We start from the raw sequence: 23,706 nt of genomic DNA on the forward strand, positions 1-23,706 counted from the left end.
AGATGATAGGCATTTTGCTAGGACATCCTATACGTATTATGAGTAATGACACCATCTCCACCCCCTTTTTGAAAAACTAGATCCCAGCTCCAGTGTATTTTCTAATTCTATAGCTCCCCTACCTGGTCAAAAGCTGAATGCAACAGCAAGTCAAACAAAAATGTTTCTTGCTGCCAATTTCTTGAAACAACTCTTCATACACATTGGAGAAAAGGTATTTTTGAAAGCAACCTTCAGTGTCTGCCTGAAATAGACGACTGGTCCAGCAAATGGAAGCCAATGTGTTTTGGCATTTTGTTTAGTTTAAATTTTATGTTAAAGATTATATAAGTGCTACAAAGGCTGTCCCAAGAAATACACAATTAAAAAGGAAGGGATTTTGGGTGGGGTGAGGTGGGGAGTAGTTGACAAGCAGATGATAGGCCATCAAATGGAATTGCCACAATGATTGTACCCAGTGCAAAGCCAGAGTACTGTATACACAATTGTTGAATGGTGTTTCCATTGCAATCAGATAGCATGACTACAAACTGCTAATCTTATGAAACACACTGAAAGTAGTTCCCCTCTCACTGCTTCGAACAGTGGTTCCCAATAGTTTTTCTCAATGGACCACTTGAAAATTGCTGAGTATCTTGGCAGACCATTTAATGAATTTTCTGCCTGCTGTAACACCTGTAATGCAGTGTGCTACGCGCTGTATGATTTATAATTGTGTTTCTACTGCTGCTTTGATTTCTTACACTGTACTTTATTGTATTGCAGTTTGCATTCCATAATTCAGATTGTAATTCCAGATAATGCGATGCAAGAAATAAAAGGAGCCATACAAATACAATTAAAAATCAGTATGAACATTTAATGTGGACGTGCCACAGACCACCTGAATGAAGCCTGAAAACCACTGGTGGTCAACAGACCACAGTTTGGGAATCTCTGGCTTAAAACATATTTGGCCAAGTTCAGAGGAAATCATTTACAGCAGCGGAACAAAAAGCAGACATAATCTCATCTGAATGGATATGATATACACTCCTCTCCCCTTCCTGCAGTCAGGACGATGAGATTGGAAGCTTTTGTTTTCGCTTTTGGTTAACAACACTTTGCCAGACCTGGAACTCTGGTTAACATTAACTGCAGCTAGTTTAAAAGCCAGGTAGGGCTCCTCAGGCCTGGCGGCCCATGTGGTTCTCCAGGCCCCTCCACCCAGCCCTCTGGACTCTCTGCAGGCCATCCCCACTCTTTTCAGGTCACACCGCTTCACTAGCACTGCTCCATGCCCGCCTCGTGTGTTTTTCCCTGGCTAGAATGTGTCCTTGAACTGTGATCATAGTACTGGCTTGCCTGGATAAGGGTGTGTGCGTATGTGCATGCAGAAACCTGATTTTTTTCCATGGCTGGAATGTAAATCAAAGGTTCCCAAACAGAGGTCTGTGAACCATCAGTGATAAGTTAGCTTCATTCAGGTGGTCCGTGGTGTGTCCGTAAAAAATACAATTAAGAACCAAACAGCATCTTGTAAAGCACATTACAATTGCTACAACAGGCAGAAAAAATATTTATTTATTTATTTATTTATTAAATTTATACCCCGCCTTATGGCCAAAAGGCCCTCAAGGCGGCTTACAAAAACACGAATATAACACATCATAATGCATAAATACAATAATGCAATTCTCAAAATTAAATAACAAATAACATTATTAAAAGAAAAGAAAAAACATTTAAATGTGTCACAATAAGAGAACCAAACACTTTATAAAAAATAATTGAGTGGTTCACCAAGACTCTCATTGGTCCACGCGGAAAAAATGTTTGGGGACCACTGATGTAGGTTCTTGTACAAAGGTAAGAGTAATATTTATTGCCCTGCCCAATTTTGCCTCTGGCCTTACCCACCACTGGCATGTGGCCCCTGGGAGGTTGCCTGTGTGGGAAGGTGGCCCTTGGGCTGAAAAAGCTTCCCCAACCTTTGTTTGAAACAATGGTTTGACTTTGGGTTGTTTTAAACTAACCATAGTTAATACTATTCATAGTTTGTCTGTCCAGGGACAGGGCTTTTTCTGTGGTGGTAATCTGACTGTGGAACATTCTCCCTAAATATGCTTGACCGGTGCCATCTTGGATTTGGTATTGCTGTGACCACTTTTACACACACACCGTTGAGCTTTTAATGATTGCTGGCTTTGGGGGTCTTAACTCTGGTGATGCTGCTGCGTTTCTGAAATGGTATTTGTATGATGTTTTTCATTTGGTTTTTAGTTCAGTGCCAGCTTGAGGTTTTGTAGGGTCATTGGGCCAGGTGTTCCTAGTGGCCTCCCTTCCTTTGTGGGCATCCTCCTTGCCAAGTTTACCCTCTCCTGGGCTCAGTCCACATCAGTGCCCAACAGGAGAGGGTATGGAGGCCTGCTGCTATTTTTCTTGCGCGTGTCCTTGGAGAGGGCAGATGAGCAGGCCATGAAAGCAAAGAATCGAAGTAGCAAGGTGTGGAGGGGTCTGGGGTTTGGTACTGCCCGCCCCCTGCTGGAATCTGGGCCTTGGCAGGGGCTCAGCACTGCCAGTTGCTGGTGCCAGTCCGGGATACAATTGCTCATGTTGTTGTTTTTAAGCCACCTCAGATCTCTGTGGGATTGAAAGGCAGGATATAAAATCTCTTCTGTATAACTAAACATAGTGTTTAGAGTAGTGTACAGTAGGGCCCCACTCATATGGCGGGTTACATTCTGGACCCCTGACAAAAAGCGAAAACTGCCAAAAAGTGCAACTCATTGAATAGAATGGTGTGCAATGCCTGAAAACCACCGTAAAAGCGGAACAAGCGCCGTATGAGTGGGGCTTCAGTCTAACTGCGTCTAATTGAGACCGCTGCATTAGCGAAGTGCCGTACAGTGAAGCACCGTAAAGCGGGGCCCTACTGTATATGTAATAGTCTCCCGGTTAGACTATTGCAATGCACTCTAAGTAGGGCTACCCTTGAAGATTGTCCAGAAGCTGCAGGTGGTGTAGAACATGCCCACTAGTGGCATGGCCAGACAGAACCACACAGCACCGGTTCTCTGGAAATTGCACAAGGTGATAACTTCAGTACACAAAGCTCTTGACAACTTGGGACCCAAATACTTCAATTTCACTGAAGGAGCGTCTCTCTTTATATCTGGCAACCCAGGCTTTGAAATCTGCAGGGGAAACGCTTCCTGGTGTATCAATGGGTGTTGCTGCCCATTGTGCAGGGACACAGGACAGGGCATTCTGTGTGATGGCACACTGCTTGTGGAGCTCTTTCCCCCTGTGGAAGTGTGGTTGTCTCCTCTATTAAGATCTTTCTGGCATTCACTCCAGAGGCATCTTTTCACATCAGCGTTTGAGGGCTGAGGGTTTTTTTTTGCCTCTGGTGACTTGCAGACATGATTACCATTTGTTGTTCATGTAGTTTTTAAGATGCTTTAATGGATTTTTGATGTGGAATGGGTTGCTGCAATGTTTTTGCTTACTTGAACACTGGCCAGAGATACTTTGGAATGAAGAGGTCTAAAAGACTTGCACGTAATAAAACAAGAGAGAGACTGTCAGTACAATCCTTTACATGTCTACTCAGAATTAAGCCCCACTGAATAGAATGGAACTTACTCCCAGGTCAGTGTGTATTGGACTGCGGCCTGTGGATGTGTTTAAATCACACACACGTACACCATATATCCATGTAAATCATCTTATAAGTAACCAAACAGCACTTCAAATAATTAGGCTGGATCCCAGTTCAGTGGTTCCCAGACTTTCCCCCCATGGACCACTTGATGCTGATAGTCTTGGCTGACCACATAAATGATTTTTCTGTCTGTTGTAGCAATTGGAATGCACAGTGCTAGGCACTGTATGGTTCTTGTGTTTTTGTTGCTAATTTTATTTCTTATATGCCGTATTTTATTGTATCACAATTGGCATTCCGTAGAATTCAAATTGTAATGCAAGAAATTAAAGGAAACCATAAAAATGCAATTAAAAATCAACGTATTTAATGAGGGTATGCCACAGACCACCTGAATGATGCTTGTGGGCTACCAGTGGTCCATGGACCACAGTTGGGGTCCTCTGTCCTAGTTCTTCCAAGGTCTTTCTAAGCAGAAGAAAAATATTTATAATCCACCTTTCAGCAGGTCTAAGGGGGGAAATGCAAAATCTGTTAATAATACACACATGCACTTAATTATTGTATTATTACATTTATATCCCAATTTTCCTCCAAGGAGCTCAAGGTGGGCTGTACATGGTTCTCCTCCCTCTCCATTTAATCCTCACAACAACCCTGTGAGGTAGGGCAGGCTGAGGGGCAGTGACTGGCTCATCATGACTCGTTACCCAGGGAGCTTCATGGCTGAGTGGGGGTTTCAACCCAGGTCCTATTCTTACACCCTAACCTTTACACCACACTGCCCTCTCACAGGGGTCGGTATATACTCATATATACTGAACACGCTCGTGAGAATGGACTGTGGCGTGTGCGTGGCAGTGACATCAACCGAGGCGCGCGCCCGGCGATTCCCCTCAAGACCCCTCACAGATATTGGCGCGCGAGAGCGCGCAGCTCGCGAGGGGAATTCTCTTCCCGCCCCGCCCTTTCTCTTTTTCTCCTCTCTCTCTCTCTTCTGTTCCTCCTCCTGCCGCCTCGAAGAGCCTATCGCCTCACGCGCCCCGCTTGGCCCCTCCTCTCCCCCGCCCCTTCAGGGGGAGGGGGTTGGCTCCCTTCAGTCCCGCGCTGGGAGACGATTGGCTACTCTTTCCTCCCCCCTCCCCCTCGCTCTCCCCCCAGGGAGGAGGGAGAATGGGGTTGGGTTGAGGAAACAAGAGCGCCCAGGGCGCGGCAGGAGGGAAAAGGAGGCGCGAGGGGCGGGGCTTTAACCGGCTCCGCCCCCTGGCGGCCGGGTGGCGCGCGTGTCAGCCAGCCAGTCAGTCAGAATCGGGCGGCGGCGGCTGAAGGAGCGGCGCCCCCAGGCTGAGGGGAGAGAAGGCGCGCGGGGCGGTAGCGGAGGCTGGTGGGGCGGGGAGGGGGGTGCTGGTGCGACGGCGGAGGTAAGGAGAGATACATATGTATATATGTGTGTGTGTGTCCATATGTATATATATATAGGGAGAGGGGAGCGCCCGTGGGTGCTGGGGTGGGGCCCCGAGGAGGAGGAGGAGGAGGAGGAGGAGGAGGAGGAGGAGGAGGAGGAGGAGGGGGGGGGGAAGAGAGGGCAACCTGTGGGGCAGGAGAGGGCTGCGGGTGTAGGGCTGAGATCGCCTCGTTTGCTCAAATTGTCATTGCCAGTGACGTTGCTTGTATGTTTCACTTTCATTCTATTTCCTTATTTTACGTTTGTATTTTCCCATTAGTTATTTGTATTAATATTAGCAGCAATGCCTCCTTTTTGATTGCTCCCTTTAAAAGATTGGAATAAAGCTAGCAGTAAAAGTGGGGTGTATAATTTCGATATATATTGTTCATATGTGTGTGTATAGATATGTATATGTATGTATATGCGTATGTATATATGTATATATAATAAAAACAAAGTATGAAAGCAACGTCATGGTGTTATTACCGTTGATCGTAACTATGACGTGATCCCAGCCTGCTTAACCTCTTCCCACTTCCAAGCCTCCACATTTCGGCCCCCTGCATCCTCCAGCCCCAAAAGGAAACGAACACGATCCTGCAAAATCAAGCATAGGTTAAAAAAAATAAAAATCCTTGTTTGCACTTCTTTTAAAAAAACAAATGATTGATCTGGATTTTTTTTTAAAAAAAGAAATGTGCATTTAAAAGCATGTGTCATCAGGTCATACACAACGCACAACCAAGATATGTAATTGCAGGTGAGGGTGTTAGATTTAATATTGGGGGATGGTGAGAGGTGGAGGTTTGTAAATGACCAGTGGCCTGAGTGGTTATGTTCAAATAATTGCCACCTTTTGGCTCAAAAAAGGAGCTCCTAGAGCGGCTTACGTAAGATCCATTGAGGTGCTGTTTCAGAGAGCTGGAAAGGGGAAACATGCATTTTTGGAATGCAGAGATGGAAGGAGACAGACAAAGTGGTGTGGGTTGGGCAGTGTGTGTAATCCGGGTGTAGGGTTTGGTGGGAGGTGGGGACCCCCCTGCAAATTTGGGGTTAGGATGCAAGGCTTGGGGAGGTTGTTCGAGATGTTAGGGTGAGGAGGCGTGCAGTTTGAGGAAGGATGAGAAAGGAATGCATATGGAATGACTGGGAAGGAACAGTTGTGAGGGAGAGTTGCAACTAAATTGAGGGGGGGATATCACAGTCGACTGGATGCCCCACACATTGCATAATTGAGGTGTTAATGTGGGGTGTATAGCATGCCAGATTGGGGGAGGGATTGGCAGGAAATTGGGGAGGTGTTCCGTTCAGATTGCAGCTAATAGAGGGTTTTGGAGGGTTTTTTTTGTGGAGGGTGCTGGTGGTTGTTTTCAGCAGGGTGTAGCTGAAATTTGGGCGCTGATGATGGAGGAGGGGCTTGGGTGTAGGTGAGGGAAGGAGGGAGGGAGGGAGGGTGGGGTTAGGTTACGGGCAGAGCTACATACTGATTATGACAGGCTGGCTACAGAGCCGAGTGCATGTGTTTGGTGCTTGGGTGCAAATTGGAGAGAGGCCAAAGCATGAGATAGATGCCAATTCATGAGGGGCTGCAGGAGTGGGTGGTGTATCTCACTGTGATGACTGAGAGAGAGAGAAAGAGAGAGGGGGCAAATGTTAAAAATGAATTCTCAAGGGAAAGAGGCTTTCCGCCTGGGGAAAGCTGTGTGTGTAATTTTACAGCTTTGTAATCAGCGAAGAGCTGGACTCTGGGAAATGATGGCTTAAAGAAATTTTAGGAAACGGAGCTCTGAAAATTGCTTCATAATACCTGTCTTCTGCGGACTGGATGCCTTTTAAAGGAGGAAACTGTCACATACTGCTCAGCGATGCTGGACAGACTTGCAATATGGGAAAACCCTTTTAAGAATTCTCCCTCAAATGCAGTAGAATATTCTTTCCATAGGGGAAAGCTGGCCAGCAAATATTAATAAATGCCTTCAGCTGATGTATGAAACAGTCTGTTGTGGAGCTGGACTTGGCTGCAGAGTCTGTTACGCAAAGGATGGACATCTTTTTGTGAGAGGAAGGGGCTGAAGTGCAAACGGGGGCTCTTTCTCTTCTCAGACCTCCCCCCCCCACACTAGAAACAATCCAAGTCTCTTTCCTCTGCATCTTACACAGATGCCTGTTATGTGTTAAGAGTTGGTTTGGGACACATCCAGCATTGCACATTTAAGAACATAAGAACATAAGAAGAGCCTGCTGGATCAGGCCAGTGGCCCATCTAGTCCAGCATCCTGTTCTCACAGTGGCCAACCAGGTGCCTGGGGGAAGCCCGCAAGCAGGACCCGAGTGCAAGAACACTCTCCCCTCCTGAGGCTTCCGGCAACTGGTTTTCAGAAGCATGCTGCCTCTGACTAGGGTGGCAGAGCACAGCCATCATGGCTAGTAGCCATTGATAGCCCTGTCCTCCATGAATTTGTCTAATCTTCTTTTAAAGCCATCCAAGCTGGTGGCTATTACTGCATCTTGCGGGAACAAATTCCATAGTTTAACTATGCGCTGAGTAAAGAAGTACTTGCTTTTGTCTGTCCTGAATCTTCCAACATTCAGCTTCTTGGAATGTCCACGAGTTCTAGTATTATGAGAGAGGGAGAAGAACTTTTCTCTATCCACTTTCTCAATGCCATGCATAATTTTATACACTTTCATGATTAAGGAATAATGTAAGCAGTTCTATGTGGGATGGAATACAGTTTTTTGTTGGTTAGATTGTTGGCTATCTACAGGGGGAACAGCATTAGTCAGTTCCATGCAATGTGTGTGGCTTCCAGTTGAACATGATGTGTAATATGTGGGGGGGTGGGAAGATGACTAAGGCGGTCATAGTAAGCACACTTGGATGTAATCCCAGCGGCACATAGTAGGTCTCAACGTCTGAGGAAGCATACGTAGGATTGCATTGTATGTTAAAGGGACTGTACTCACATGTGTGCATCTTTTGCCCTTGTTAGTTTTGCTTTTGCCTTTCTCTCCCTCTGTCAAAACTTCACTTGTGAAGTCCTCAAAGTGTTTTATGTTGCTCTTACCTTATTCAAACATTATGGTAAGCCATAGTTAATGCTTTACTGTGAAAACGCCAACTTCAGCTGCTTTACCTGTTCTTGCTTGCACACAGAAGAAACAATCCCTACCTTTAAAGTTGTGTTTGAACCAGGATCATGGATTATTTCATCCCAAACAAACCATGGTCTGTAGCTAAGGTTTGTTCACAGCATACTGGTTGTTGTTTTTATTGATTTTATTACATTTATACCCCAATGCTCCTCCAAGGAGTTTAAGGTGGTTTATGTAGTTCTCCCCCTCTGCATTTTGTCTCACAGCAACCCTGTGCGGTCGGTTAGGCTGAGACACTGTGGCTGACCCATGGTTACCCAGTGAGTTGCATGGCTGAGTGGGGTTTTGCATCCTGGTCTCCCATGTTCTAATCCAACACTCTTGCTGACTACACCACACTGGTTCAGTTGTAACACTAAGCCAGGGATCATAGTTTGTTTTCATCCGTGTTAGTGGGGAGGAGCAAATCAGTCAAGATTCACAGTAAGCCATTAATTATGGTTTGCTGTGACATGGGAATTGGTGCCACTTTAGTTATCAGTGTTAAATAAATAATTCTAATAAGCTGCTCTTTAAATTCTTAAAGCACTACATGGATTTCCTAACTCATGAAATGTAAGCTAATTACCTTTTTCACGCTAGTAGACACTCCTTTGTAGTGTGAAACAATGCACTGTTGTGGTAAAGCATAAGAAAACAAAGAAATTATTTTCAGGCTGGTTAGAAATAGAAAAAATATTGGCTAAGGGAGTTTAGTTGGTCATCGTAATTAGTTTTTTTGTGTAGTTGCACTAAGACTGCTCTGCATGTACAATAAATTCTGTAGGCAACACTTTGCCTTGTGTGCATATGCCTTTCTCTGATTGGTTCTGATTGATACTGTGGTAGCCATATGGTGATGTGTTTTGTAAGGGCCCTCCAACATGGAGAGTGTTCTTAATCTGTGACCCACATGGCACCTGTACGCAGCCCATGCTGATTTCCTTGTCCATCCATGTAGCAGATGCCAGACTCCTAGGCTTTGTTTGTTTTTATTTTTCTGTGAAGTATTTCTAGACCACATTTTTTGGATATAAACCTTCCCAAGGCCACTTACAGTCAGAATCTAGCATGTATGAAAACCTCAAACAACTGAAATATTTACAAAAGAGCAGTTTAATTTTTTTTTAAAAGAGTGACATAGTAGTTTTATAAAAGAGCAACCTCTGAAACTCTTAAAGTTGTTAATCCTCACTGTGAGGGTGGTGTAAGACTGGCACAAGAAACCCTAGCATTGCTTCTTAGGCAGCTGTTCCCATTTTTGGTTGCACGAAGAGGCATGAACAATCTGCTCCTTAATGCATGTAGTATGTAGAATAAATTGTTTGAAGAACTTGTAAGCAGAGTGCCCTGCAAAGGTGGGAAGAGGCTGCAGTGTGAATCTGAGTGTGGGGCACCCTGACTTAAGTGTCTTATAATGAGGATAAAGCTGTTGAAATTGTCAAATAATTGGAAGCACGTATGTTGGTGTTCTACATGATATGTATGCTGGGGAAAAAACCCCAGTAAATAAATTGTTGTTGTTGTTGTTGCTATGTGCCTTCAAGTCGATTACGACTTATGGCAACCCTATGAATCAGTGACCTCCAAGAGCATGTCGTGAAACGGCCTGTTCAGATCTTGTAAGTTCAGGTCTGTGGCTTCCTTTATGGACTCAATCCATCTCTTCTTTGGCCTTCCTCTTTTTCTGCTCCCTTCTGTTTTTCGCAGCATTATTGTCTTTTCTAGTGAATCAGGTCTTCTCATGATGTGTCCAAAGTATGATAACCTCAGTTTCATCATTTTAGCTTCTAGTGATAGTTCTGGTTTAATTTGATCTAACACCCAATTATTTGTCTTTTTCGCAGTCCATGGTAAATAAATTAGGGGGACATAACTTGTCTTTGGATGTTAAAAAAAAAAAGCTAGTATAACTTGCTGATGTTGTTTTGCTACTTGGTGTTTACCAAAGGCTCTGTTCGCAGAGATAAAAAATCAGACCCAGTAACAATAAAGTGTAAAGTCTCCCAAGTGCACAAACAACTGCATGTGTTTTTGTTTTGGCCTACATAATGTAATTTTCTAGTGGGTGCCGTAAACTTGCAGTCAGATAACTGTAATCCACATTTTTGTTTCTTGGGATTACTCTGTCTTTTGATAAACTGCCTTTTCAAACACCATTGGATTTTTCAAGTTAAATCTTCATACTTATTGCATCTGTCACGTCTGGGATGCGTCCAGGCACAAGGCAGAGAGCGGATGTAGCTGCAATGAAATGGAAGGCCTGGGAAGCTAATATTGTATCTTAGTGATACAGGCTGGAAGAGAAAGAGGGTCAAACGGTGCTTAGTAATTACATATTTATTGTAAGCATGTTAAATTTGGACATGTTTAATAATCACTTCATTCAGTGGCTCACTTGAGCATGACATGATAATTTGGCTCACTAAGAGTGTCTGGGGCTTTAAAACATTTTTAAAAAATTATCTCACACTTCTGTTGACTTAAAAAAAATAAACAAATTTAACTTTTGATTTGCTTTGAAATCTGAGCTGTGTACTGTTCCTGATACAAGCTGGATTGCATTGCTGCTGCCTTTGCCAGTGTGTTCTCACAGATGTTTTGGACTACAACTCCTATCAGTTCCATCCAGCACTAGCTGTGGGTAATGGAAATTGTAGTCCAAAATGTCTGGAGGGCACCCATTGGCAAAGGCTGTGTTGCTGTGTAGCAAAGGCTGCCACCACTTGAAAGGCCCATGCATTCTCTTACGCCACATATACACTCAAAATATAGACCAACAGAAAACTAAATTACGTGTTGTGATGTTCTCTGAATAATCCCTGGAACTGTAGTTTTAAGGAAGGTGCAAGAATTTCTTGTCAGGAATCCTTGGTCTCCTTCACAGAATCACATTCCATGCAGTTCTTTGAGAGCCACAACATTTCAGTAGTTTGCATTTTGATGTACTCGCATGCATAGCTTTGAGAACTGTCTTGTTTAAATGAGTGGGCAATAGATGGTAGAATTGTCCTGTAAGTAACTGAGTTGGGAGTGAGATCTCTTGATACAGTTCAATGCCATTCTCTTATAGAACAAGCCACTCTGAGTTAAAGTAAAAATCCTGCCTGAGTATCACAATTTTCAACTGATTCAAAGCAAAGCTAGGTAGTGCACGGAGAAAATGAGGTGTGAGAAGGGGAACACTGGGTTGCTATCCTGGGCTCCTACTGGGAGGCAGGGCAAGGATATATAAATAAATAATAATAATATTGTATAGAAGACTTGGGTGGGAAAATAACCTTTTGTCCTTGAGTCTTGCTTCAAAAAGTGCCAAGGCTGAGTTTCACGAGATCAATAACTTTGTCAGCCGAAGGGATGCATAGGAGGACAAATGGGAGTTTCATTATTCTTTACACCGCAGCAGGTTTTAAAAGTCGTCACCTGAGGAGGTGGGAAAATTTGTCTACATTAAGACTTGAAGTGGTGTTAGTTCTGCCATTTTGCAACTGGCCATCTGTGTTTAATGAACTACAAAGCCTGTTTGTCTCATATACATGATAACATACACTGGGAATGTGCGCTGTCGTTGCGGGGAGTCAATGCAATGATTCTATAGGAAGCATTCCAGTGTGTGTGGGCAGAGGATGCATCTGGTGAGAGTGTGGCAGGAGCATCTTTCAGCTGGCCCTTGGCATCCTGTGATTAAAGGGCCATGAGTATTCAATTTGACAGTGAGCTCAGGACTGTTGTAATCTCTTGTAACGTAATGCGTTTTCCCTTTCCTATGCTGTTGCAACCTCCCGTTCAATAATTCTGTTTAAAAAGCAGGGGCAAAAACGTAAATGTACTGCCTTCAGGTCGATTCAGACTTATGGCCACCCTATGGATATTGCCTTCCTCTGAGGCTGAGAGGCAGTGATTGGCCCAAGGTCACCCAGTGAGCTTCATGGCTATGTGGGGATTTGAACCCTGGTCTCCCAGGTCATAGTCCAATACCTTAACCACTACACCACACTGGCTCTAATAAAAAAAAAGCAGGGGCAGTGAAATTAAAATAATGTTAACACAAACCCTAAACTGATTAAAATGCGGTTTAATCAGGGGTCTAAAGGAGGGAATTATGAGATCTTGGATTTGGGAAGCGTCATGTTCTTAATGTTGAGTGCAAATTCTCTTTCAATAAACATGCAATTCAGACATCACTCATGAACACTAGGACCCCAAATTAGTATTTTGGAAGAAATGGAAGCAAGTTCTGTATATTATTGGGCCTGAGCTGTACAAGCATTTCATCACTAGGTTGTCATGCCAGCAAATCTACTAAATCCCATCATTCTTGTATAAGCAGCATTGATTGCCATGTGGTGGTCTTAAATCTTGCAGAACACTGGACTGTGGGTCTTGCACATGCCCCTAACATTGATAAACTGCACATACTATAGTGGATATAATACTTGAGATTAGCAGGAAATAAGTAGTTCAGAGCACAGAGAGTGTGTTCAGCCCTAAGAATGTCAACATGGGCTAGCAGTTTATTGACATTTGCAGGGGAGACTCTTCTTGTCCTGCTGTTGGGTGAAACCTGCTGTACAGTGACAAGAGAGGACCTTCTTTGTGGTGACACCCCATTTAATGGAACTCCTCTTGGAAGTATGAATCGTACCTTCAACGTTTGGTTTTCAGATGTCCCTCTTCATAGACCTTTGGACGCAATCTAGATGAGGCCATTTGTGAATTGGTGACTATTTGTTTGCTCCAGTGTTAGTGCTCTAGATATTTTTTTCGGTTTTAAACTGTTATTGGAATCTTTTTAATGTGTTAATGCAAACCACCCTGGAATCATCATTGCTGAAGGGTGGTTTAGAAATTAAACTAATAAATAAATTAAAAATAAAAGGGCACAGAAGAATTTTGTGAACCAAAGAATCTGTTGTGCAGTTCACAGTAGTGTGGTGGGCTTAAAGTTATTACTTTTCACCAGTGCATTTTAGATTTCATTTACAAATAGTTCTCAAATTATACATAATTTCACCTTAAATTTTGATTACAGTTTGATAGGGACAGGGATTTTATTTTTTAAAAAATGTATGCCACCTTTTCCCTTGAGTTTTCAAAGCAGCTTGCAAGCAGGTAATATATATAAAAACACCAACAATTATTAAAATGAGCAAGCCAAACATCAAATTGCTTTCAAATTGAGAGCAGCACCTAAAAAGCAGGCCTAATAAAATTCAGTTGATATTTAAAGCTTTGGAGAACAGGCTGGATTTGGGTCAGCATCTAGAATCCAATGGTTTGTCTGGGGAGAGAATTCCACAGCTGGGGCATGACCGCAGAGGAGATTCCATTGTGGCCACCAACATACCTCTGTAGTATGTTGTTGTTGTTGTTGTTGCAGGAAGGGGAAATGATAATATCGTAGAGTTAGAAGGGGCCTATAAGGCCATTGAATCCAACCCCCTGCTCAGTGCAGGAATCCAACTTAAAGCATCCCCGACAGGTAACTGTCCAGCTGCCTCTTGAAGGCTTCCAGGGTTAGAGAGCCCACCACCTCCCTAGGACATTGGTTCCATTGTTGTGCTGCTCTAACCAGGGCTGTGGAGTCGGTACGCCAAACCTTCGACTCCGACTTCTCTATTTTTCTACTGTCCGACTCCGACTCCATAAATGGCAAATGTATATTAACTAGTAATAACAAATTTACTGTAGTAAAATGGTAGCACAAGGCATTTCATCACCACCACGTGAATGAATCATCAGGCTAGATTGATATAACATAAAATATATTTATTTGATTAAAATTTCTGAACAAGAAAACTTTCCTAAATTCCTATGAAAGTTTTTATTTTGAAGTCAGAGTCGGTACATTTCTACCGACTCCGACTCCACCCAAAATTGCTTCCGACTCCACGACTCCGACTCCACAGCCCTGGCTCTAACAGTTAAGAAGTTTTTCCTGATGTTCAGCTGAAATCCGACTTTCTGTATCTTGAGCCCATTATTCCGTGTCCTGCACTCTGGGATGATCGAGAAGAGATTCTGGCCCTCCTCTGTGTGACAACCTTTCATGTACTTTAAAAAAAATGTTTTTAAAGATGTTTTGTTTTAATGTATTTTAAAGTCTGTTTTTATTATGTTTTAAAGTGTTTTCAGTGCTTTTGTTTGCTGCCCTGGGCTCCTGCTGGGAGGAAGGGTGGGATACAAATTAAATAATAAATAAGTACTTGAAGAGTGCTATTGTCTCTCCCCTCAGTCTTCTTCCCAAAGCTAAGCATGTCCAGTTCTTTCAGTCTCTCCTCATAGGGCTTTGTTTCCAGTGGATTTACATGACGATGTTAATTGAGAGATAGGCTTGCATGGGTGAAGGTGGCCCTTTACATACTCTGCTCCTTCATTGTTTTCAGTTATTGATCCTTTTGGTGCTTCAGACCAGTTTATAAAATGGGAATGTTGGGACAGCCTCATGTGTCTGCAGTGGAAACAAAGATTTATCTTGGAAACTCATACAACAAGTTGGATTGCAAAGCAATAGGTAGTGTTTTGAAAGTTGATGGCAGTTATGGTTTTATGGTTAAAACAGCTCCTGGGTTGCAGGCATGCTTGAATTGTCCTGCAAATTAGAAAACCTGCTCAAACCAGCTCCTATGGGCTTGAGTTCTGCAACCAAAGAGAGCTTTTTTAAAGGTACAGGCCCTGAAGGTGAGGCAGCTGCAGCAATAGCAGTTCCCTTATAGATAGGAATTGGTGAACTGCAGAACTTCAGCATGCTCGAAAGAAAGTGAGGGGTAATAGCCCATCTCTAAAACTTGAGCATATCTGTACATAGTGAAAGTCCTGTGTGAGCACCCAAAAGGCTGCCCATGAAAAAAATAATATACAGGTTGTTGTTTTTACCATATGCAATGGATCATCACCCGATGTTCTGTTGCCTCTTGTGGCCCACAATAAAGCACAAAGAATAGTGCTTTAATGTAAGTCAAAGGGAGGAGGTTGTCTTTGCATTTTAGACTGGTAAAGTGTTAAGGGCTGTGAGGACGAGGGCATCTGACTACACGAAGAGGTGTTTATTTCTTCGAGGTCAAAGTTTTATTTGAACAGAGAAGGTTTTTGCTGTGCATGAAAAAGGTTTTACAGACAGCCTTGATTTTTGTACTATTGCAGATTTTAACTTTGAATTAATTTTGATGATAATAATTGTTTACTTGGGTTACTGAAACCAAATTTATACTTAATGTATTATCAGCAAACAAATTGGTGCATTAATTAACGCATGTGACCATTTAAGGGAATTTAAATATACTGTTAACAATTCTTCCAGCAGTACCGGACCAACTTCCTTTGAATTGGGTTTAGATTGGCAGAAGAAGCTCCTGGGGGGAATTTTCTGTATTGTTATACCTCGGAAACTTGGGCTCAGTTCCTTTCTTTGTCATAGAGTTCCTGATCTTAAGAAACTCCTTTAGTTTCGTGCATAGCATTATGAAAGCAGTTTGGTGTGGTGTCTGAATTTAGCTGCAGGCTGTGGCTCAATCCGGCTGTTGTGCTAAACCGTGCCTTGCATTAACCCCAGTTGAAAGTAAAACCGCGGTTAGCACTTCCAGACAGCTGGGCAGACTCTTGTCTGCTTTAGTTTTCCATTAGCGTAGTGGTCTAGCCTCTAGAGAGGCAATGGCCTGCGGAGGTAGAGCGATGGCGTTAACTATTTTGTCAAGTTGAACATAGCGCTAAACCATATTTTCACTTCCTTAACCATGGCGTGATACTTGAATTCAGTCTGTTTTGCTGTTGACTGTCATTGGAAAAGGATGAATTTATGGGTGTCTTATCTATTCATGGAGAAATTTGTGCCGCCTCCTCACCTGATGACCTCGTAACTGTCCATCTGGCAGAGACTAGCACATCTTCTGTGTGTCGTGCTTTCCATTCATGTGGATATATTGATATTTATTTTATTTTTGTTGGAATTTGATAATCTGAACCAAAAAGGCTGATTATCCATCTAGTTCTAAAAAGTGGGGGAGGCATTGAGGTATTTGAGAGATGGGTGGCATATGCTGCATTCCTCTGTGATTTAGTGTGGTGGTTAGAGTGTTGGGCTGGACTTGGGAGACCAGGGTTCAAATCTCTTGAAGCTCGCTGGGTGACCTTGGGCCTGTGAGCAGCTTTCTCAGCCTAATTTGCCTCACAGGTGTTGTAAGGATAAAATAGGAAGGGGAGGGGCAGGGAGAAGCACATGCACCATCTTGAGCTCCTTGAATCAGTACATGTGGCAGTGTGCATGTAGTGGGCCAGGGGTATGCATTGAGTCTGAGACTCTCTTTTGCGCCCCATTGCCTGAAGAGCCTGCACACAGGAGGGGTGATTGTGCAGACTGCCCTTTAAAAGTTGTATGATGATGATGATGCCACCCTGGGCTCATTTTGAGAGGAAGGGTGGGATAAAAATTGAATAAGTAAGTACATAATAATTAAGCAAGTGATCTGACTTCATACGTCTCTCCAACAATACCTCCTTTGGTGATGGTTTGGCAGTTATTTTGGAAAATCTTTACTGTTTTATCTTTATCTGTGCATGTTGGGATTTTTACATGACTGGTGGGAATATCACATTTTACTTATTGAAACATGGTTTACTTATTGAAACGTGGTTGGTTCTTGACAAATCCCTCATTATTTACTCATGCAAGAATAGAGTCTTAACCCTCCTCAGCTTCTATAGAAGAAAGTGTACTTAACAGTCCTGATAGAAAAAAGTTTGCTTAGTGCTCCTTAAACAAAAAAATTATATTGAAAGTTGTGGGATCCTGTAACTCATGTTACAAGCTGTATTGGAAATACTTTTCTTATTTGCAGAGCCACTTCAGCACTGCTGTCTTGAAATATCACATATATTTTTGTAATTAAAGCAAATATCCTTTGAGTCATGTCCCCCCCCTTTTTCATCCTGCAACTGTGCTTATTTTTACACTTATGTTCAATTGTGTGGGTGACAGACACTTTTAGGTGAACTGGAGTGCTCTTCAGTAGCTCAGAATAGTGGCTTTGGGATGAAAAGGGATAGAGCTTCAAGATAAAGAACATCTGTACAAGGGAGGAAGTGTGGTTGATCTTGAAAGCATTTGTAAAAACAGATGTTGGAGAGGCTATAATTAATACCACAAGTGAGGGATTTAGAGTAAAATTAAGTTACAGATTGGCATATCTAGATGTCAGTTGTTGGCTCCCCGTTACATGTTGCATTGTAGGACAGAAGAGTGATGCCCCTGTTTGAAATAGTGTTCCAGTTTGCAGTGCCAAGATAGGAGAAATTAATGCTGTTGGAGGGGGTTGCATATCAACAGTTTGAAATCAATTGCTAACTTGGGTGCATAGCTGTGATAGAGCACCTGCTTAAGAGGATCAGGTAGCAGATGATAGGAAAGTCCTCGCTCTGCTGAAGATCTCAAGAGCTGCAAAGCCAGCCAATAGAACTACTGGGATAGATGGACAAAGAAAGTGTGTGCGCATGCGCATGGAGTATTTTTCCTGATTTTTGCTGTACCAGCTTCAGGCTAGCTCAGCAGAGACCTGGGCCAGGCCTCTCTTGTTGGGCTGGATTAGGATCCAACTCATCCTTGGCCAAATCAGCTCTCCCCTCCCATTCAGCCCCATTTTGGGGCCTTACCCCTGCAACTGTTGGGAGAAACACTGCCTGCCAGTGGCCTGTGCCATGGGCAAGCGTAGTGGAGCAACAGAGCTGGGTGAAGGGAAATCTCTGTTGCATCTTAACCGCCATGCATGGCATGTGGGCTTAAGCAGGCTCTGCCCATCACATTGCATAGTCTCTGAATTTTAGGGAATGTTGCTTCTTCTTTTGAGCTCAGCCTTCAGTAGACTGGGTGGGAGGAGCCGGATTTCCTCTGAGCCCCGTTTAGCAGATTAGAACTGCCATGCCACATTAACTCGGCCTCTGGTTGCTCTGTTACCGTTTTGCTTTTGGTAGACCTCGCTTTGCAAGTCTGGAAAAATTGAAACACGTAAGAAAAGACCTCCTAATGCTTCAAGATGTTAGTTTATAACCGGTGTGTGTTGCTCTTTCCATGCTTAACATGGTCATCGGAATTGCCCAGACAGGCTTACATTGCCACAATATTGGCTGGATCACATTCAGTAGCAATAGGAGCCAGGGCTGTGGAGTCGGTACGTCAAACCTTCGACTCCGACTCCTCTCTTTTTCTACTGTCCGACTCCTTCATAAATATTAATCTTATTTTGGAGTCGGTACATTTCTACCGACTCCACCCAAAATTGCTTCTGACTCCACAGCCCTGATAGGAGCTGTTATTGATGAAGTTGGTATACATTCATTTTGGTATCCATATCTTTGCCATCTAGAGAGTCAAAAATTCATGCTTTGCTTGCTGCGGGCAGGGTAGCTTTACTGAAATACGTTGCAGGTGAGGAAGTGCTATTTTCCTGGTTCCACATACAGTTGATTAATGTGGAAATGACGAAATGTTAATAATTTGGCTTAATAAACTGGATTTGCTGAGGTAGAAAACTGTTTTCCACATCTGCTGTCTTCTGAAATGTTTCTAATGTGTCTCATTAAGACAACAGACTAGTCCAGCCTCCAGACATTTTGGGTGACAAGTCCCATTGTATGGCAGTGTAGGCTGGGGCAGATGGGAGTTGTAGTCCAAAACATCTGTAGGGCACCAGGTTTGTCAAGGCTGAATTAGAACTTAATAGAAAAATAACAGTGTGCCATGGTAGCTTAAACATAAATGTGGAAGAGGCTTGTGAAATGGCATTGTAACCACAAAGAAAAGCGAGGGAGAAATGGAAACAGGTGTTTCTGCTTTATTTACCTGGCTGCACTGATTAAGAGAAGTAGGTTACCACAGCATGCAAAATATGCAGAAAAGGCCTGTGATCTGCAAACCCGTCTCTTGAATTCTGGGAATGATTTTTTTCCCTGGCAGGATTGTGGGGATGGGCCATGCGCGTTTGGGTTCTGGCGTGTGTGAGTTCCTGCCGCAGAAGATGAGATCAGAGTTCTAATTCTAATTGTTAGGGTTCCTACATGGACAGCTGCTATGTAGCCATTGTGTCCTTTGCATGTAGCACTTTCCTTTTCCCCCAGCAGGTTCACCTTCAGAATCTCAGAGCTGCCTGGCCTCTGAGATGTTGAACTCAATTCCAACATAACACATAAGGATCTTGCCTCATTTTTAGAGAGGAGTTGATAGGTGTTTCCTTTGAATGGGCTCCATAGTTTCATCTTTACTGTTAAAAACAGGGCCTTCATAGTTGCGTGACAACTCCCCCTTTTTAGCAGAAAAATGCTACTTCTAAATAGAATAAATTTAATATATACCATATTCCTGAGGAATGTGCAGTTCATCAGTAGGGCTCTCATGTTCCATTTCCATACTGTTTGCATAATCATAATATTGTTTAGATTTACTCTGTATTGTGGATTTCTGTTCTTTGGTGACAACAGAAGCAAGCAAAAACAAAATTTCCTGCTGCATTATTTGTCCCGCATTTGTGTCCAAAAAACTTTTCAGAAATGTGGTAGCTATTTTCAGTTCATGCTTTTAAGCTACCCATTTGACAATGTCAATAAACTGCTAGTTGACAATGAGGACATTGAACTTGTCAAGGATTATCAATACCTTGTCACAGTCATTAACCAGACAATAGTCAAGAAATCAGAAGAAGGAGGCTAGGGCTGGCAAGGGCAGCTGTGAGAAAACTAGACCATGGTATTCCCGATCTCTGTATGGATGTGAAAGTTGGACAGTGAAAAAAGCGGGTAAGAGAAAAATCATCTCATTTGAAATGTGGTGTTGGAGAGCTTTGCGCATAACATGGACCACAAAAAAGACGAATAACTGGGTGTTAGAACAAAGTAAACCAGAACTGTCACTAGAAGCCAAAATGATGAAACTGAGGTTAACATACTTTGGACACATAATGGAAAGACATGATTCTCTAGAAAAGACAATAATGCTGGGAAAAACAGAAGGGAGTATAAAAATAGGAAGGCCAAACAAGAGATGGATCTTACAAGAACTGAACTTACAAGATCTGAACAGGGTGGTTCATGACAGATGCTGTTGGAGATCGCTGATTCATAGGGTCGCCATAAGTCATAGTCAACTTGAAGGCACATAACAAAACATTTTTGCATAATATTTTTTAACATAAGCTTGTAATCAGTGTAATCAAAGCCTCAATGGCATCATGTGTATAAGGACAAGACGTGTGCTAGGCATGGATTTGTAGCTAGAAATCTTCAGAGATATCAATACGTGCTGCATTTAACCTTTTTAAAAAACTGAACATATTTCTTGTGATACAGCCTTGTCAAGATTGACTTTAGAAGATTTAGCACAATTTTTCTACTACCTGATGTAGATGAGGTTCTCTGCACAATAAATCTGCAACACTAGCTGTTGACAGCAGATTTTCTTCTTCTTAAGCTTGCAGACCTGCTCTCATGTAAAAGGAACTAAATTTTGAAGCAGAGTGAATTTTCTCAATCTCTTGGCTACCTAGACAAATCATCCTTGTTGGGTGATCTCAAATGCCTGCATACAACAATATTCATGGAACAGTTGAATACTTGTTCTTAAATAGCAACCGTTTAGAATGTTGGGTTTTTTGTGAGAGAGATTGCTGATGCTGGGTGCATTAATAATGAAATGGCCTGCCTTTGGAACTATATTATAGGAAGTAGGAAGAAAGGTTTGGCTTTTATTCTGTTGCAGAACTCTTGTGTAATTCTAAAACATTCACTTCCTTTGTGACAGTTGCATAATTTGTAAAAGACTACTTGAGATGGACTATGGCTTAACTTTGTAGAAAAGCAATAGAAAGGATTATGAAGTATAATTTTTGCACCCTGTTATGCCAGCATTTATGCTGATGACAAGAATTGCCATTGCAAATGAACCTAGAATCTATCTCTGTGTTTTTTTCTTTATACTGGAAGTGGCATGTTGGGAGTTGTTGCAGGAGCAGAACCTTCGAGACTTTGGGGAGAGTTTGGTTATTGAAATGTTGCATTACATCATCCTCTTAACATTTTCACCTGACACTCCCCTCCCCCCAAATGCTGCTGTTGACACATTCATTGGGCCAGTAACCCATAATATTGTATTGAGAGAGCAAGATGCTTCCTGGGAGTTCAGTGCACGCTCACAGGAATCGGAAGCAGTATTTTTAAACGCTGTGACAATTAGTTTGGCCAAAACACAACATAGGACTATAGCATGCCTAAAGGAAAGGGCCTGTGTGCACAGGGATGATGTTGCAAAGGAGTATTTTACCTTGTCAAGTTGATTAGTAATCTGGATTGTCCAAAATGTTTTTCATGATGAAATACAGATGGAGTTCTCAGTTTATTTTGAGTGTCTGGCCCTGTGTAAATATCTCTTTTTCATAGGCTAAGAAGGATTGCTGCTTTTGTAGTGACTTTTCCTGTAAGTGTTCCCTAGCAGGATGTATTTCCTCTTGCATAAATAGGTTGAAACTCCTTCAAGCTTCAGAAGTACATCTACTTTCCTCTTTAGACAGTCTTTAAAAACAGGAAAATGGGCCAACTTTTTTTTGTGACAGGTTCGGACACCAGTGCTTCTTATGTGTTTAATTTAGATAGTCCTCTAAACCAGACAGTAGTCTGGAGGATTAAGAGCATGCTACAGGCTTGCTTGCACTCTCCCCTCTCATGTGTGGCTTCCTTCCTTCATTTCCAGGTTGCCATGATACCTAAATTGGGCAGACTGTGGTTAACTCTAACCTCCAAATCATGGTTTTCACATGCATTTTAAATAATGGCATGGAGGTTTTGTGATAACCATAGTTTGCCCATTTGGATGTCAGTGGAAAGAAAAGTGTGGTTAGAACAACTCAGAAATTGAAGAGTGGAGTGCGTGGCCATGACGTGTTCCTGATCCTCCAGACCATGGTGGAATACTTGAACTTGGGACTTCTTGCCTGCAAAAAATAAATGAAAGTGGCTTTCTTGTGAATGTAAAACCTGTATGGATCAGAATGCTAGCCTTTAGTCTTCCCCCAACCTGATGCCCTTCACATGTTTTGGATTACAAGTCGCATATCAGCCTCTGCCAGCATGGCAGAAATGGTCAGAAATGATGGGACACCAGGTTGGGGAAGGCTGGACTTGGCCATTTATGTAAGAATTGCAGATCTACGCCTTGAGGATAAAAGTACGTGCTGGTTTCTTGCATTTCATTCCTGTATTTTTGATCACTGGATGTTACCCAAAGATCATTACTAAAACTCAGCATTGCTGTAGGGTGTTTTTGTGTTTAAAATAATGGAAATGTCATTTTGATTTCTGGGCCAGGCACCACTTCATTACCATCTCTGAAGAGGGCTGAGCTTATAATACTGCTAGGAGCAAAACGTAGCTCTGCGTTGTCCCTCTAATCTTGTGAAGTGTGCCCTATTCTTCATGAGTGTGCTCTCTGACATTCCCTCGCTTGCTTTTAAAGATTTGAGAGGAAACGCAGCCCTTGTCATGAATCTCTTGTTAAGGTAGCCCTGCACAACTTGGGACTTCAGGCACCAGGCATAGCCCAGCCGACATGTATGCTTCACAATATTTTTGCCTTTTTTAAAGCAGTGGCAAAAACAGGAGGCTTAATTGGTAGCCCATCATATGTTGCTGGTGTGAGGTGGGATCACAACTTGAATGGGATTGTTTGAATGTCTGCCTGATGAATGCTGTGTCCGACTGCTTCCTTCTTCAGCGCTTTGCTGCAATAAAAATGTCTGCTTTGTGTCTGTTACTAGTTTGCACTATATAAGATGCAGAATGTATGCACAAAGGTTCTTGGATTTCCTTTCATCTTCTTACCAAAGAAACATTAGCAAGCTTGTGGATTAGACTGGGTGGTGTTATTTAGCAGGGTCCAAACCACAAATAGGAAGTGTCTTCACCTTTTCCCCCATCTACTTCCTCCTCTCTCTTTCTGTTTTTTTTTTAAACCCCAACCCTCCCTCCAGTACATTCAGCAATTTCAGATTCCATCTGTTCCTCCAGCCTTCTCATCTGATAACTGAACAAACCTTGGTGAAAGGGTGCCAGCGGCACTTAGGGAGTCAGCTGGCTCTTAACCTCTCCCCCCCTTACCATAATGGGTAAGGGCATGTGTTTGCAACATGAAAAACCTAATTAGGTTAGAAAATGGGCTTCAGGGCTTTAAATGGATGCAGTGAAACCTCTTTTCCTTTCAGGCACGAGGTAACCCTTGTTTAATTTTTCATCTGAATGCTTTATTGGATGCATTTCAGGGGAACCATCACTCCTGCTTTTTGTAACTAGAATCTGTGCATTTCTTCTGTCTGCTGTCTACTTCCTGCACACCTCTTTTGTTTTGAAAAGGAGCCAAATCAAAATGGCTGTGATCCAGAGCCAAGAATCACTTGGCTATGGAAATGAAGGCGTAGAGAAGCTGTTGAGCATGTGTGTGTTCATCTGG

General features: G+C 42.7%; 1 protein-coding gene across 2 annotated transcripts in view; it reads left to right on the forward strand.

Annotated features, from left to right (window-relative positions):
- The window catches only part of CORO1C (coronin 1C), an 83,701-nt gene that overhangs the window by 13,096 nt on the left and 46,899 nt on the right, over positions 1 to 23,706 (forward strand). The window contains exon 1 of one of the 2 annotated variants that reach the window (XM_061602398.1): positions 4,867 to 5,067. The exons of the other annotated variant lie outside the window; for it this stretch is intronic. The gene's annotated coding sequence lies outside the window, so the exon portion shown is untranslated. Of the gene's footprint in view, positions 1 to 4,866; positions 5,068 to 23,706 lie in introns of those variants that run through there. 2 annotated transcript variants of the gene reach the window in all.

This window comes from Rhineura floridana, chromosome 19 (assembly GCF_030035675.1).
Source record: "Rhineura floridana isolate rRhiFlo1 chromosome 19, rRhiFlo1.hap2, whole genome shotgun sequence".
Taxonomy (NCBI): domain Eukaryota; kingdom Metazoa; phylum Chordata; class Lepidosauria; order Squamata; family Rhineuridae; genus Rhineura; species Rhineura floridana.